We start from the raw sequence: 14,727 nt of genomic DNA, 5'->3' as shown, positions 1-14,727 counted from the left end.
CAATGTCAAAATTAAAAAATTCTCAAAAATTTCGTTTTCGAGATTTTTAATTTATTCAAAGGGGGGATGTTTCTCAGAGTCTTAAACTATGATAAACATCGATCGAGTTTCCACTTGCTGCAAATACGGCCTCCACACGCTTCCGGAATGCACGGCAGGTTCTAACAATGTAGTCTGGATCCATTTCCCCCCAGGTATGGGTAAATGTTTGTCTAAGGCTTGCTGTACTCGGATGGCGTTTAGGACAGGCCTTGGCCTTCATGACGCGCCATATTGAGTAATCCAGCGGATTAAGATCGGGGCTGGATGGCGGCCACATATCCTTCACCCAGAACGGAAGATGTTCCTGCAACCACTTCTGAGTGCGGTTCGAGGTGTGGCACGGAGCCCCATCTTGTGGAAATACAACATTTGGCTTCGGACCGTACTGTTCTTTGATCCACGGAAGAACACACTTGCTTAAAATCCCGATGTAGATCTCCGTGTTGACCTTGTCGCCTTCTGGAATGAACACCGGGTTAATTTTTTTGCCATCGAAAGCCACCAATCAAAACACCATAAAGCTAGCAGGATGCTTGGTCAGATACACGTTCTTGTGCTCGTTGGCCACGTATTTTAGAAGAAGAGAACGTCGGCCACGCCGGAAGAGAACTAATATACCAGTCGGTTCTGAAATTTGATACGGGATCGACGGTAAACATGCTCTCGTCGGTGAACAGGATTGCCGGATTTTTTTGCTTAAGGAAGTTCAAGATTTTCTTGCATCATTTGACTCGTAGCTCCCGGATGCGGTTGGTAATCATGTGAGTTTTTTTCCGTGCCCTCGACTTCGCCCCGCAATCTTCTTTTAAAATAGTCACTGATCCCGTTTTCCTTTGCCATTTTCCTTATTTAACGCACTGGATTCACCCCTTCCTTTTGATAGCAGCGATAACCCTCGGAACCCGAGCTGACCTCAGACGACCTGTGGTCACCTTCGCAGATAGTTGTCCTTTCATTTCTCGGTCTAAAACCCTTTTGACGGTCCACCGGGACACTCCCACGGCGATTGAAATGTCTTTTTGCGACATTTGCGCGTGCGGCAAATCACGAATATGCTGCCACTTCGTCATGGTGCAACTGACAAACTAAGTAAATCATTTTCTTTTATACACAGCCTACTACGGTATGAGCTATAGGTTACGTGCATGCAAAAAAAACCAAGGCATTGTATGCACAGGTGAAACGGGAACCTTATTTGTACGATGGTGCAAACATTATCACGCATACGGTAACCTTTTATTTATGTATTTGAAGATGATGTATTTCGGATATAGGCTGAGAGAATATCACGTATCATTCGAGCTAAAAATATGTTATTGCAATGTAACCTTGAAGCTGAGAAAACATAGAGCTGCATCTTATTATATGTAAAATATTAATTTTATCCATATAAATTTATATTCAGTATTTAAAATTTAATGTTCGGATAGACTTCATTTCTCCATTCCATGACACTTAGAAATAACTAATTTTACACGAGACGGAATCCATCTTTAACATAAAAGATGAGACATAAACCAACATGTCATGTAATATTAAGTGCTCCGAGACTGAAAAGTTCGTTGCTCGAAGATTTTATGACTCAAATTTATGTCAAAATTGACGCTGGTATATGTCACTCTCAGAGCACCTAAATTTACATGAATCTTTCTAAAGTGTATATTTTCATTATATAAATAAATACTGGGTTGGGAGGGAATATCAGGGTATCAATCAAACTAGATCTGGACGATGGTATGATTCACAGTCGGAGTCTAGGAGGGAATAACCATCATCATTTTCTTTGTCCTAAGGATTCGATTGTGGTGGTGTGAATTCTACTCCAACAGTTGCAGGGAGATTGACGCGCCCTTCTTAACAAACCATCCTGTGGGAAGCTTAATAAGTATTGCAAATTGTATTATTTTTAATGAAAAACCCATTAATGGTAATTGTGGAACCTTAGATATTTTAAAAATTATGGAAATTTACTTTGATTTTCAATGAAGGGGGCTTCGTCTGTTTTGGTTGATTGGTTGATTCTATATTTAAGATTTCGACTGTTTTCTGCATTTAAATAAGTAGTTCAAGTTCCGAAGTCAATCATGCCACAATTCCTTTTTTTTACCATTATGAACCGGTAAAAATATGATGGGTACCCGAGAAAAACCTTAACTTTTTAATGTTTTAGTCCAAACCCTGTTCAGAGGAAGCCTTTTGCAATGGACGTCTTCATCGTAAAAGTTTAAGAGCATCCTACTCTCAGCAGAAATTATGCCACTTATTCGTACTAAGCGACTTCTATCTCATGGTCATTCCAAAACAGGTATAGAGAGCCTCAAACCATAAAAACAAAATTCTATCCGGAGGTTAGCCATTTTTGTTTCATTGCCGCTTATCAAGGATAGTTTAATAATTGATGAAAATTTGTTGCACTGGGTGTATGTGCCCAAATGGACCGTTTTAAAATTGTTTTAATTCTTTATCGTGATGATGGTGGAAAACCACTAATGGCTGATGACACCCACAATTTTGAGTGGACCTATGAACACTCCATGCGCTCATCTGATGCTTCGAAGCCTTTCACACAGTTGAGTGGATCCATGAGCATTTCTCAGGATATTTGTTTATGACTTCAGCTTGATAAGGTATCATTCTGAAGATATTCTACTGTCCAACAATTTAAATCAACTATTCTCTCGAAATACCCGGTTGCTCAGAAATGATTCAAAAGACCTTCATATTTAACAGTTTGATCAGGAATCATTCTGAAGGTCTTCAACTGCCCAACAATTCAAATCACACCTCCCAGATATTCTCTCAAATACCAGGTTGCTCAGAAATTATTCCAAAGACCTTCAAGTGAGCATAAATCTTCAAAAACTCCTCAAGGTATTTTTCAAACCTTCAGATTGATCATGTATCATTTTAAAGATCTTCATCTGCCCAACAATTCAAATCACATCTCTCTGATATTCTCTGAATCAGCAGGTTTCTCAGAAATAATTTCAAATACCTCAAACTGATCATAGATCTCTAAAAATCCTCAAAATATTTGTTCAAGCCTTCAGTTTGATCAGGTATCATTCTGAAAATCTTCGACTGCACATCAATTCAAACTACCCAAGTAACATTGCAAGTTTTATGGATGTTTTATAGCATTCTACAAGCCTAAATCATGGTCTACGGAACCCTCATAAAACCAAAATTGTTGCTTGGGAGTATCTCCCAGATATACTCTAAAGATACTAGGATGCTCAGAAATTATTGAGATAACCTCCTAGTGATCATAGATTCCAAAAATATCAAAAAAATATATATCTTAGATCTCATCAAATTTCATTTTCTAAGATATTCTCAAAGATTCCAGGTTGACAAGAAATTATTTAAAATAACACCTTGAAAACCTCAGGTTGTTTTTGATCAGGTATCATTCTAATGATATCCAAGTATTCCATAATCCATATGGTATCTCTCATATTTTCACTCAAATTATTCCAAAGTCCTTCATGTGCTTTAAACTTCATCATCTTCTTCTTCTTCTTCTTCTTCTTCTTCAAATTTCAACCTTATTGCTTATCGCATTAGCTTATTGCGTGTTCTCAATTTAGTGTTCTAGGCGCATTTCCACAGTTATTAATTTAGAGCTTTCGATACCTGTACCATTTTTGCAGTAGTAGAATTGTGCGGCAAATACAATCATACTCGATGCCCAGACCGAAAATAGAACCCAGCCACCAACATGGTCTTTCTTTGTAGCTGCACCCTTACCGACTGAGTTAAGGGAAGCCCCAGGATCTCCATAAAGTCGTCTGAGATATTTTGTCAAGACATCAAGCTGATCAGGTTCTATTGTACTGAAGATCTCAAACTGTTCATTAGACTGATGCAAAATTTGAAATTTTCGCTCCACAGTGCTCAAACGGTTTCAAATCAGGTATTGATTAGTCTCTCAAAATTTAAATTCATTTGGTTAGAAACTGACTTGGCAAATTACTATAGGAAAACCAAACTTTTTGTTCATTGGCTTCTACCCACTTTCCATATTGCTTTTTCGAAAATTTCTATAACTATTATTACGGGAAATTTTCTTAGCTACAACTTTACGCAATATTGTTTTTCAGCCAAATGTCAAATTAAATTGTTATTAATTGTTTAAGAGATTGACAATCTGATGGCATGATCAAGCAGCTGTTCTGTAGGCAACACTGTATTCAGCAGTGTGACATAGTAGCCATGATATTTGTGCTCTATTCTTTGCACCAGAAACACCAATGTTGCCTGATGAACAGTTGAATTAGCATAATCATAAGACATCAGTGACTTGAATCATTAATAACTTTTGTTCCTTACATTTGATTGAAAAGTAGTTTTCGACAAAGTTGTAGCTGGGAAAATTTGCTACAATCACTGCTATCATTTTTAAAAGCATAGTGATGTGGTGAATTGTTAGATAGATATCAACAAAAACATAAGTTTTCCTATAGCAATTCCCATATAAACTTGAAATGGTTTGTGCCAAGTCAGTTTCTTACTAAAGTAGTTCAAATTTTGGGAGGCTAATCAGGACCCATTTTGGAACCATTTAAGCACTGTGGAGCAAAAATTTCAAATTTTGCATCAGTCTACTGTTCATCAATTCAAATCACATATCTCCATATGCTCAAAAATTGCTTCCGACTCTACGACTCCGACTCCGACTCCACAGCGATGATAGTGAGGTGGTCAACGAGTTCGTGTATTTGACCACCGATAATGACACCAGCAGAAGATTTCAAAGACGGAATGTTACAGGGGATCGTGCTCCCCTTGGGTCCCGAAGGACGCTCCGGTCGAATAAAGTTCACCGGGGCAAGAAATTCTCTATCTGCAACACGCTGATTAAACCAGTAGTCCTCTACCAACACGAGACCTGGACTCTGCTTGATACTTGATACTTGATGGGCTACGAATCGCCTTGTTGATTCTGCGCCGAACGGAGTAGTCTTCTCCACCGGACTCGGACCTGAGCCAATCGCTTCCAGTCGCCACGAACGTTTAGCGACCTGATGTCCTCCTTAACTGAAAAAAAAGCCAGCGTGTGCGAGGTCTACCCCGGCGTTGACGATCTCTACCGTGTTCTCTGCTGAATATAATCTTTGCTTGTCGTTCTTCCGGCATTCGCACCACATGCCCAGCCCACCGTAGTCTGCCGTGTTTTATAAGCTTACCTATATCTGTACCGTACAACTAGTGATTCATGCGACGCCACCAGATGCCGTTTTCTTGTTTGTCGTCGAGTATTGTTCGCAGCACCTTACGCTCGAAGACACCAACTTCTCTCCGGTCAGTCTCGTTTAACGTCCATGATTCATGGCCGTTGAAGGCCACCGGAAGTATCAGCGTCTTATACAAAGAAAATTTCGTTTTCGTTTGCAAGCTACGGGACTTCAGCTGGTTACGTAATCCCTGTTTGCCGCTGCAATACGTCTCTTCACCTCGCGGGTAACAAAATTATCGTATGTCACTAGAGTTCCAAGATACACAAATTCTTCCACTGCCACAAATTGTTCACCATCTAACACCACTTCACTACCAAAACCACTATTGCTGCCACGCTGTCTACCGGCTACCATGAACTTCGTTTTGGTATAACTTATCGTGAGCCCAATCCTCGCCGTCTTCCTCTTAAAAGACACATAGGTCTCTTCCACTGCTCTATTGTCAATTCCGATGATATCGATGTCATCCGCAAAGCCAAGTAGCATGTGCGATCGTGTGATGATGGTACCGTTCCTCTGCACACCAGCTCTCCCAATCGCTCCTTCAAGAGCCATATTGAATAATAAGTTTAAAAGCGCATCGCCATGCTTCAATCCATCTAAGGTTACGAACGAGGTCGAAATCTCATCTGCAACCCGCACACTTGATTTCGATCCATCCAGCGTTGCGCGAATCAGTCTAATCAGTTTCGCCGGAAAGCCATGTTCTAGCATAATCTGCCAAAGCTCATTTCTCTTCACTGAATCGTACGCTGCTTTTAAATCAATAAACAGATGGTGAGTCTGCAAGTTGTACTCTCGGAATTTGGTGTTTCATGTAGATCGAAGACGGAATGTGGAGGATGCGAATGAACCGCGAATTTCACCAGCTACTAGGAGAACCACCCATCGTCCACACTGATAAAATCAGGCGCATACGATGGACTGGGAATGTCGTAAGAATGTCGAACGACAACGCGGTGAATTTTTTCTCAAAATCGACCGCCTGGAAACTAACTAGAGAAATATTATTTTTCTGCTGCAGATTATCGGTCAGTTAACACCGAACCCAACAGGCTTTCAGAGCCATTATAAATTCCAATCAGTTATACAATTTCATGACTTCTTCGTTCACCGTCGTCTTATCATCGTTTGCCATTTGATATATTGACTTCTACTTATTCCACCCGAGGGTTCGCCGTCATCGGTGTCATCAGCAGTATTGGATAGCATCGCAAACAACAACAATTTTCATCCTTGTTGCACCCTTTAGGGTCTATCCAGAAATTACGTGGACAGTTTTTGAGAGATTTTAGCCATTTCGAGGACACTCACCAAAAATCTCCCCCCACCAAACCCGCAACAGTCCACGTGGTATGTGGACAACCCCTTAGCCGTTACACGATGCCTTGTCGTGCTTTCTTCACACCGTTACACTAAGTTGGTATCGAGTGGAAAAATGACGGATGGATGCACAAAGTGGTTGCCTCCGGACCTAGGCTGCAAAATTATTAGTTTCTATAGAAGGTAGGTATATCAATTTGAGAGCAAGTTGCTCCGTCTGCTTGCCTTCTTGGTCTCTCGTGGATGGGAGCCTATCATGCCACCAGCCAGTGCTCCTGCTAGGTCCCAAACTATGCTGTTCACCAACCTTCCCGCCCAGACCCGCACATAATAATGCTGCTGAACTATAGACAAGAAAGAAAATATGTTTACCTGTCAGTTTGTGCAACAGAATATAAACTCAAACAGCGTGCAGCACAATTGGAAGACTGTTGTTGCTCCTGGGGGAGATTAAAATATACAAAGTTGTGGCAAAAATGCTTCAGAGCCCAGCATGAATCTTGCGGCTGAGCGAGTTTGGATTCTTTCCAGCTCGAATGGTAAGGAAACAATTTTGCCCGAGGTGTCGTCTGATAGCAAACTCCCACAGTTGCGTGTGTTGGTTGGTACTGCATGTCTGTGTGCGTCTGTGTATGTGGATAAAATATTAGATAAACAACTTATGAAACTTAAACGAGCTGGAATGGATGGGAAAATGCTGTTTGATCATTACACATACCTATACAGAGCTGAGGTGGGCTGGTGAAGATGCTTGGTGCTTTCTTTTTCCTCCGTCGTCGTCATCATAGTCTGATGTTTGCCATCTGGCTGTACCGGAACATGTTATTCTGTCGAAGGACTGACAAAATTGAATTTGAAACTCTCCAGATGGGCAACTTTGAAGCCTGAATTGAAGATTGACAATATGCAATTATAATCGATAACGAAATAGGATTTATAATCGGATTTACTCATTGAAAATTGAAGCTCAGCTTTGTTTCGAGATCTAAAGATATTAGGCCAAGCAATGCCAATTCATACAAGACATGTAATTTTGGGAGAAGGTTGGATGAACTTTGATGAGGAGCACAGCGCTGAGCTTTGGAGGCAGATTCAGGGAACTTCTAGAGCAGATTCATAATATCTCGAGGATACTTCCAGAATACTTTAATTGATGTTCTAGAGTCAAGGTTTTTGAGCTTTTCAAGCCACGGAGCACTTTTTTTTTAACATAAAACTACTTTGCGCAGCAACGATTATGGTAGAATTTTGTAAAAAAGGAAGACAACTCACAAAACGAAACAATCTATTCTGTTTCACGAAGTTAATGCCTTTTATATCGCCAGCCATTCCAAGAACCGTTACTCTGATATAACCTGGTATGAGATCTCCTGCTCAGGGCAGGCCAAACAGTTAACTCAGAACTAAACCAACGCGTACCATATTGACCAAACCAAATTAAGAAACGAGAAAAATATATATTTTACTTAATTAGGGTAGAGAACTGCTTCGGCCTGATAGCCCATTTTGGGCCTATCGAGCAGAAAACTTCAAATAAATCCATGATTTCAGAGTTAACATGTCATACTTTAGTTAATAAGCTACCAAACGAAGTCAATGAGAACGCTAGTGATATGAAGGTTTGCACCCATTATTCCCAAAAACAAAAGAAGTGCTCCGACCGAATCACTTTTAATCTTCATTCGATAGGCCGAAGTGAATTAATTGGCGTTTCAATGGCATTTCAATGCATTAGGCCGAGTTTAGAATCCGTACGCCGAGTTTGGCGTCAAGAAGTAGTGTTAGACTGTTGACAATATCTTAACGATTGGTTTCTCTTTATCAAATCTACGTACGGTACGTACGGAAAGTTAAATAAATTTGGAAGCCATCAATAATAATAACATTCCGTTTGGTGCTAAACTGCGCTAGATTAAGAAAGACTAAGTGTGGGTTGTGCTTAATAGGCCGGAAATGGGGTAGTTAACCCTACTAGATAACTTAAAGACAATCCAATACTAAGCGGTAGTGATAGGATAAATTTGGAGCTGAGCATGAGCATGAGCATGATTGACCGCCCGTGGATGCTACTCCATTATTGCTAGATCAGCTGAGACCGACATTACATCTATTTCCCCTAACAGGTATTTTTAAGGCAACATTCGAGGTGAAATGTCAAAAACCAAAGTCAGCCGTGACATAAAAGTGGTCTGATTTTGATCCAGATATGGTGGATTTTAATTCTTAAAACGCCAATCGATAGGAAATTTTTCTACGAATCAGATGTTAAAATTAAGACTTTATCAATTTTTAAATAAGTCACTATTGGAAATTGCACGAATGTGCAACTGTTGCTATGATAATTAAAATTATCACCGATTACCTGCGAAAACGCTTTCCCTAACACAGATTTCAAAATCGAATTCCATCCGGTCTCGTCAAACGGTATTTATTCAATCACCTCGTTGGACAAACGCACATTCCTACCAATTGTAACGATGAATCTCAGAATTCAAAGTCTACAAGTTATACAGCGCATTCTTGAATTTGTATTTGGGCAGCCTGCAGATTTCAATAAATGTTTCAGTTTTTAAACATGAATTCTCAATTTTTCGACCTGAATAATTTAGGGGAAGTGGTAGCCCGTATTGAAATGAAAAATAGACAGTGTTAAGTGCATAATCAATCAAATATCAATAAATTCATAATCAATAAATAGAAAGTTAATGTTTTCACCGTTCAAAAGCCCATGATAAGAATAAAAATAACATATATTTTTTTCCAGGAATCTAGGAAAAAATGATTCTTGATCTTGGATGAATTTATATCATTTCTAATATTTGTAGAAAAATCATGACAATATTTTTCGGTGATAAGCTTCTACTTTGTATGTAGTTGAAAATGATGGCATTTTTTGGTCATATAGGGTAGTAGAGAAAGCCGGGAAATACAGCATTGCAAGTCAAACTGTTTTAAGAAGCTGGGCCAAGACGCTGATGATGGTCACTTCCCAGACAGGTAGATTTAGTGTTACTATCGAAGCCTGAAAAACCACCGGAAGATCCTCATCGTATTGTCTTATATGCCTGCTGGATACACTAGGAAAACTCTTGGAAAGGATCATCCTCAACAGGCAACGAAATGTACAGAGAGTTGAAATGGATTGTCAAAGAAGCAGTTCGGAATCCGGAAAGGAATATCGACAGTGGATGCTACTCGGACAGTGCACTATGGGGAAAGTGGTGGCCAAAAATCGAAAAATTGACTTGCTTTGAATGACGTATCTTGTAAACCATTTGATATCCAGATAGTTCAAACCTAGATGCCCAAAATTTCAGCCCTCTGTGATGAAAACTCATTGCGCCACAGACATCAGACTTAGGAAAATTTTGAAAATTGTAGAAAAAATGCATTTGAAACAAAAAAAAAATCGTACAAATTAAACACTGGTTGAAAAGTGAAACTGTTAAATGTCAAATTTGGTCTTAAAAATGTTACACACTTAATTATTATTGTTGTTAAAAATGGGTAAAAACAGACCGAAAATTATCATTACATATAGAAACCGTATCTACTCAACTGGACTAAAAAGTTTTCAATGTTTTCGCGATAACCTTTTGATATTTTCAATACATAATAACCAACGGAAAAAGAAAGACCACTACCAAAAGGAAATTACCTGTTCGAGTGCCATTTTACAATTTCTACCCACTAAACATAGGTAAAACTATTATTGATGTTACCTACTTGCATTTAAAAGACGAGGACAATATTTTCAAATCATGAGTTTGTTTTCGGCTTTAACGCTAACAACGTGTGTGTGCTAACAACAATATTGTGCAGTAGTTTAATCGAAAATCTGAAAACAATTGTTTGTGATAATATGGATCATAGGAGCATCGTGTTACTATTTGATCCAAAAGAATCTCAAGTAGTCAATGCAACAAAAGCATTTGAATATATCAAGAAAAAATATAATATTGATCTTGCCAAAGAAGAACAACTTCTTAAAAAGTTGAAGGACGTAGCACAACATTTTTACAATGCGTGGCAAAAGGCTCACCGCCTACAAGAGCGCTTTGAGAAATACAATAAGAATTGGCTCGATAGTCATTTGGAACTTGCAGAGTAGATCGTAGAAACAACTTCAAGGTCAACTGGCCATGATGGACGCGGACATCCACAAAAACAGTTTGATGAGCTTAGTGATAGAAGTAAGCGAAGAAAAACCGATGAAATATTTGGCGGTAATGTTGGCACTATAGAAAGGGCTCTTTTACTCACAAGACAAATTGCGTATAGACATGGGGATTCAAATATGGTGAATTTGATTGGCCATGTTCTCAAAAATCGAGAAAGTGCATTTAAAATGTTTACGACTCTCAAAGATTCGCATGGAATGATGTCACCTGAAGAGGCGTTCGAATATTTTTTAGACTGCGATTTTTTCTAAATATGTATATGAGCAAACAGTGAAAAAGAACCCATCAAGATTTCCGAGCTACAATGTAATTAAGAGTATGAAAAAAGTATACTCACCTTCAGCCGAGTCAAACGAAGAGTCATCATCAAAAATTCAGGTAGACATAAATATCCACATATTTTTCCAGTACACCAACTTTAAATGTTTCTTTCTTTTCAGGTCAAATTACAGGCACTCATGAATCATACAACAGAAAGAATCATTCAAATCATCGATGCAGAAATCGTCCAACAAATGAATATCAACGATGACACAGAGCTAGTGCTTTTAAGCAGCTGGGGTATGGATGGCTCAACAGGCTATTCACAATACAACCAAGCGCTATCAACGCCAAATCAAAAAGATGACAGTGACGACTTTTCAGTGACAACTACTCCTATACAACTTTATTATAAGAACAACAAGAAATACAGTTTATGGCATAATTTAACACCCCAAAGCATTCGGTTCTGTAGGCCAATTATGCTGGAATTTATCAAAGAGTCAAAAGAGATGGTGCTTAACACCAAGAGATATATTGAAAATCAAATAAGTCAGCTTGTTCCAGTAAAAATTCAATTATCGAATGGTGAATATGTTTTGGTTGATTTTATTTTCGTTATGAGTATGATCGACGGCAAAGTTCTTAATTATGTAACTGATACTTCTTCCATGTCCAACTGTCCAATTTGTGGAGCTACTCCGAATGCAATGAGTGATATAGAGGTAATATTTTTTTTTTTTTCAAATTTTAAGGGCCATAAAAATAACAATGTTTTTTTTTAATACTTTACAGAAGTTTGAAGCAGGATACGATTCGAACGAAGATAATCTGCATTACGGCATATCTCCACTGCACGCTTGGATGCGATTTTTCGAGTGTTTATTACATATTTCCTATAGGATGAAAATTAAAACGTGGAAGATCACGAAGGATTTAAAGGCCAAATATCTTGAACGGAAAAAAACTCGTTACTCAAAAAATGTACGAAGCGTTCGGAGTACGAGTTGATCAACCCAGGGCAGGCGGAGCTGGGACCAGTACAACAGGAAATGTGTGTCGAAAAGCATTTTCAACTCCTGAATTACTTTCCAAAGTTTTGGATATCGACGAAGAGCTTATTATTAGATTTCGTAATATTTTAATAGTAATCAATTGCCAAGACCCGATCAATCCTAAAAAAATGGATGACTATTGTAAGGAAACATATCGGCGGTATCTTAATTTGTATGATTGGTATAAAATTCCAGCAACAGTGCATAAAGTACGCGCTCACGCTGGAAGCATAATAATCCATTCACCTGCTCCTCTTGGCATGTTAGCTGAGGAAGCAGCAGAGTGCCAACATAAACTACTTAAAAAAATGTCGTACCCATCATGCTAGGAAAAGGTCACGAGTTGATAATCTACATGACGTCTTTATTCGAGCTATGAACTCATCTGATCCTTTGATAAGTTCAATAAATCTAGGTAATATAATCCGAAAGCTGGTATCACTTGAATATCCAGATGTTGTGAAATCACTTTTAGTATTCGAAGATCTTGACAGCTCTGAAAATATAAACACTGAAGGCAATGCACTAGATGCATTAATGGATGATGTTGAACAACAGGATGATGATTTTGGTCTTGATGAAAATGTAGAAAATGAGTAGAATTGCTTGTGAATTTAATTTAGTTTTAAGAGAAAGTTATTAAATAAATTTTATTATGACAATTAGTCAAAGAAAATTATGTTTTATTTTGTAGTATATTCATCCCTGCAGTATAAAAAATGTAGTTCAACTTAGTTAACGATGTTGATATGTGTTCAGTAAAAATAATGGAAACATAGTAAAAAAAATAATCCTTTCGACTAGCTTTAATGATTTATTTCTCGCCTTGAGTATCATAACGGCATAACTGCATTGATCGATTTGTCTTCATCGATTTTCTCTTTTGTTAATAACTTGACCAAATCGAAGCCGATCGACGTGATTTTTTTACTGACGGAAAAGGATCATAACCAGTGCTGCAAAATTTCGACACTAAAAACTGATAATAACAAAACAACCCTGGTCACTCATTTCAGCAGAGAGTCACCATCAGTAGCAATCAATATCAATTGTCAGTGATATTACTATCAGTGACGGCGATGTGCAGTTTTTTCATTTGCTGAATTACTATCGAAATCAAATTAATTTAGCAAAACAGTAACATACACACTTAGTTTTTTTCCACCGAGATCGGCTGTGCAAATCTCGGCAAAAAAAGTTTTGCTGAGATCTCAGCAAACATTTCATTTGTTTGCTGAGATTCAGCTAAGCATTATCCGAGACTCAGCAATCAAATGTCACTTTTGCTGAGATCTCGTGAAACTTTTTTTTGCCGAGATTTGCACAGCCGAGTTCGGTAGAAAAAACTAAGTGTGTAGAACCATCAAAGTGAATACGAATCATCATCATTATCAGCCTGGAGAACAATAATGTGACACAGAATGCGCAAATTAACAGTTTTTTCACCAAGGAAATCTTTGTCACTGACAAAGAAAAGAGTGAGATTTTGACAAAGGAAATTTTGATTTTCAGTTCTATCAGTGTTGCTGCTGAAATGAATTTTGTCTATATCCACTGAAGTTTTCTCAATGAAAATGACAAATCGCAGCACTGATCATAACATCTTGCCACAGTCCAAAAATTGCGTCGATCGGTTTCGGTTTGGCCAAGTTATTAACGAAAGAGAAAATCGATCAATGCAGATACGCCCTTATGATGCTAAAGGCGAGATTTGGACGGAAAAAATATTTTCAGTAGAGGGGAGGTTCGATAGACAAATAATTCTTCATCAAAATACCTGATTGGTAAAACAATACTCTTATATCACATATATAAAAAAATGGGGGAGGGGTCAGGTCTTGGCTAGGAGGGGGGGGGGGTTTCCACCTCCACCTTTCCTATTTAATCTTATACACAGCAACCTTATTCTAGTTTTGATTTGCATTTGAACTGTCCCTAAAATTAAAAACAAACTTTCAAGTTTATTGTTCAGCAATTAGTAGCTCATTACTGGGTTTAATACTAGTTACACCTTCCGGATGCGATGAAAATACATAAATATGACTAATTTTATGCTTAACTTACTATAATACCATCAAAAAGTGCGGAAAAACCAATAAAATATTTTTGGCCACCACTTTGTATGGAGCCGCCCCATAGTGCAGTGGTAGAAAGACCCGAAATAGAAGTGGAGAAGAAAACGATATTGCGCCGTGAGAACGATCGACATCAAGAACGCATTCAACAGCGCCAGCTGGGAGGTCATCACCGAAGCTCTGTATGAGGGTCCTGAATACCTGTGCAGGGTGATGATCTACGAGACAGACATGGGACAGAGATCGATTAGAATCACGGTGGGATTTCCACAAGTCTCCATCCTTGGTCCAACACTCTGGACTGTCGGTGACGCTACCAAAAGGAGTTGAGATCGTTCGCTTTGCAGACAACATCGTCTTAACGGTAGTAGGCGAAACACTGGAAGAGGTGGAAATGTAGGTGACCGAAGGGGTGATCGACACGATTGTAAACTGGATATAAGGAGCAATTGGAAGCGCTATTGGTCGGTAACTACTGCACCACAGGCAGAAATCACCGTCGGGGAGCACGCCATAGCCTCTAAGCGCGTGCTGAAATATTTGGGAGTGA

Source organism: Ochlerotatus camptorhynchus, unplaced genomic scaffold (assembly GCF_037179485.1).
Source record: "Ochlerotatus camptorhynchus isolate MF236.1 unplaced genomic scaffold, CSIRO-AGI_Acam_v1.1 ptg000036l, whole genome shotgun sequence".
In the NCBI taxonomy this organism is placed as follows: Eukaryota; Metazoa; Arthropoda; class Insecta; order Diptera; family Culicidae; genus Ochlerotatus; species Ochlerotatus camptorhynchus.
This window is presented reverse-complemented; position numbering follows the sequence as displayed.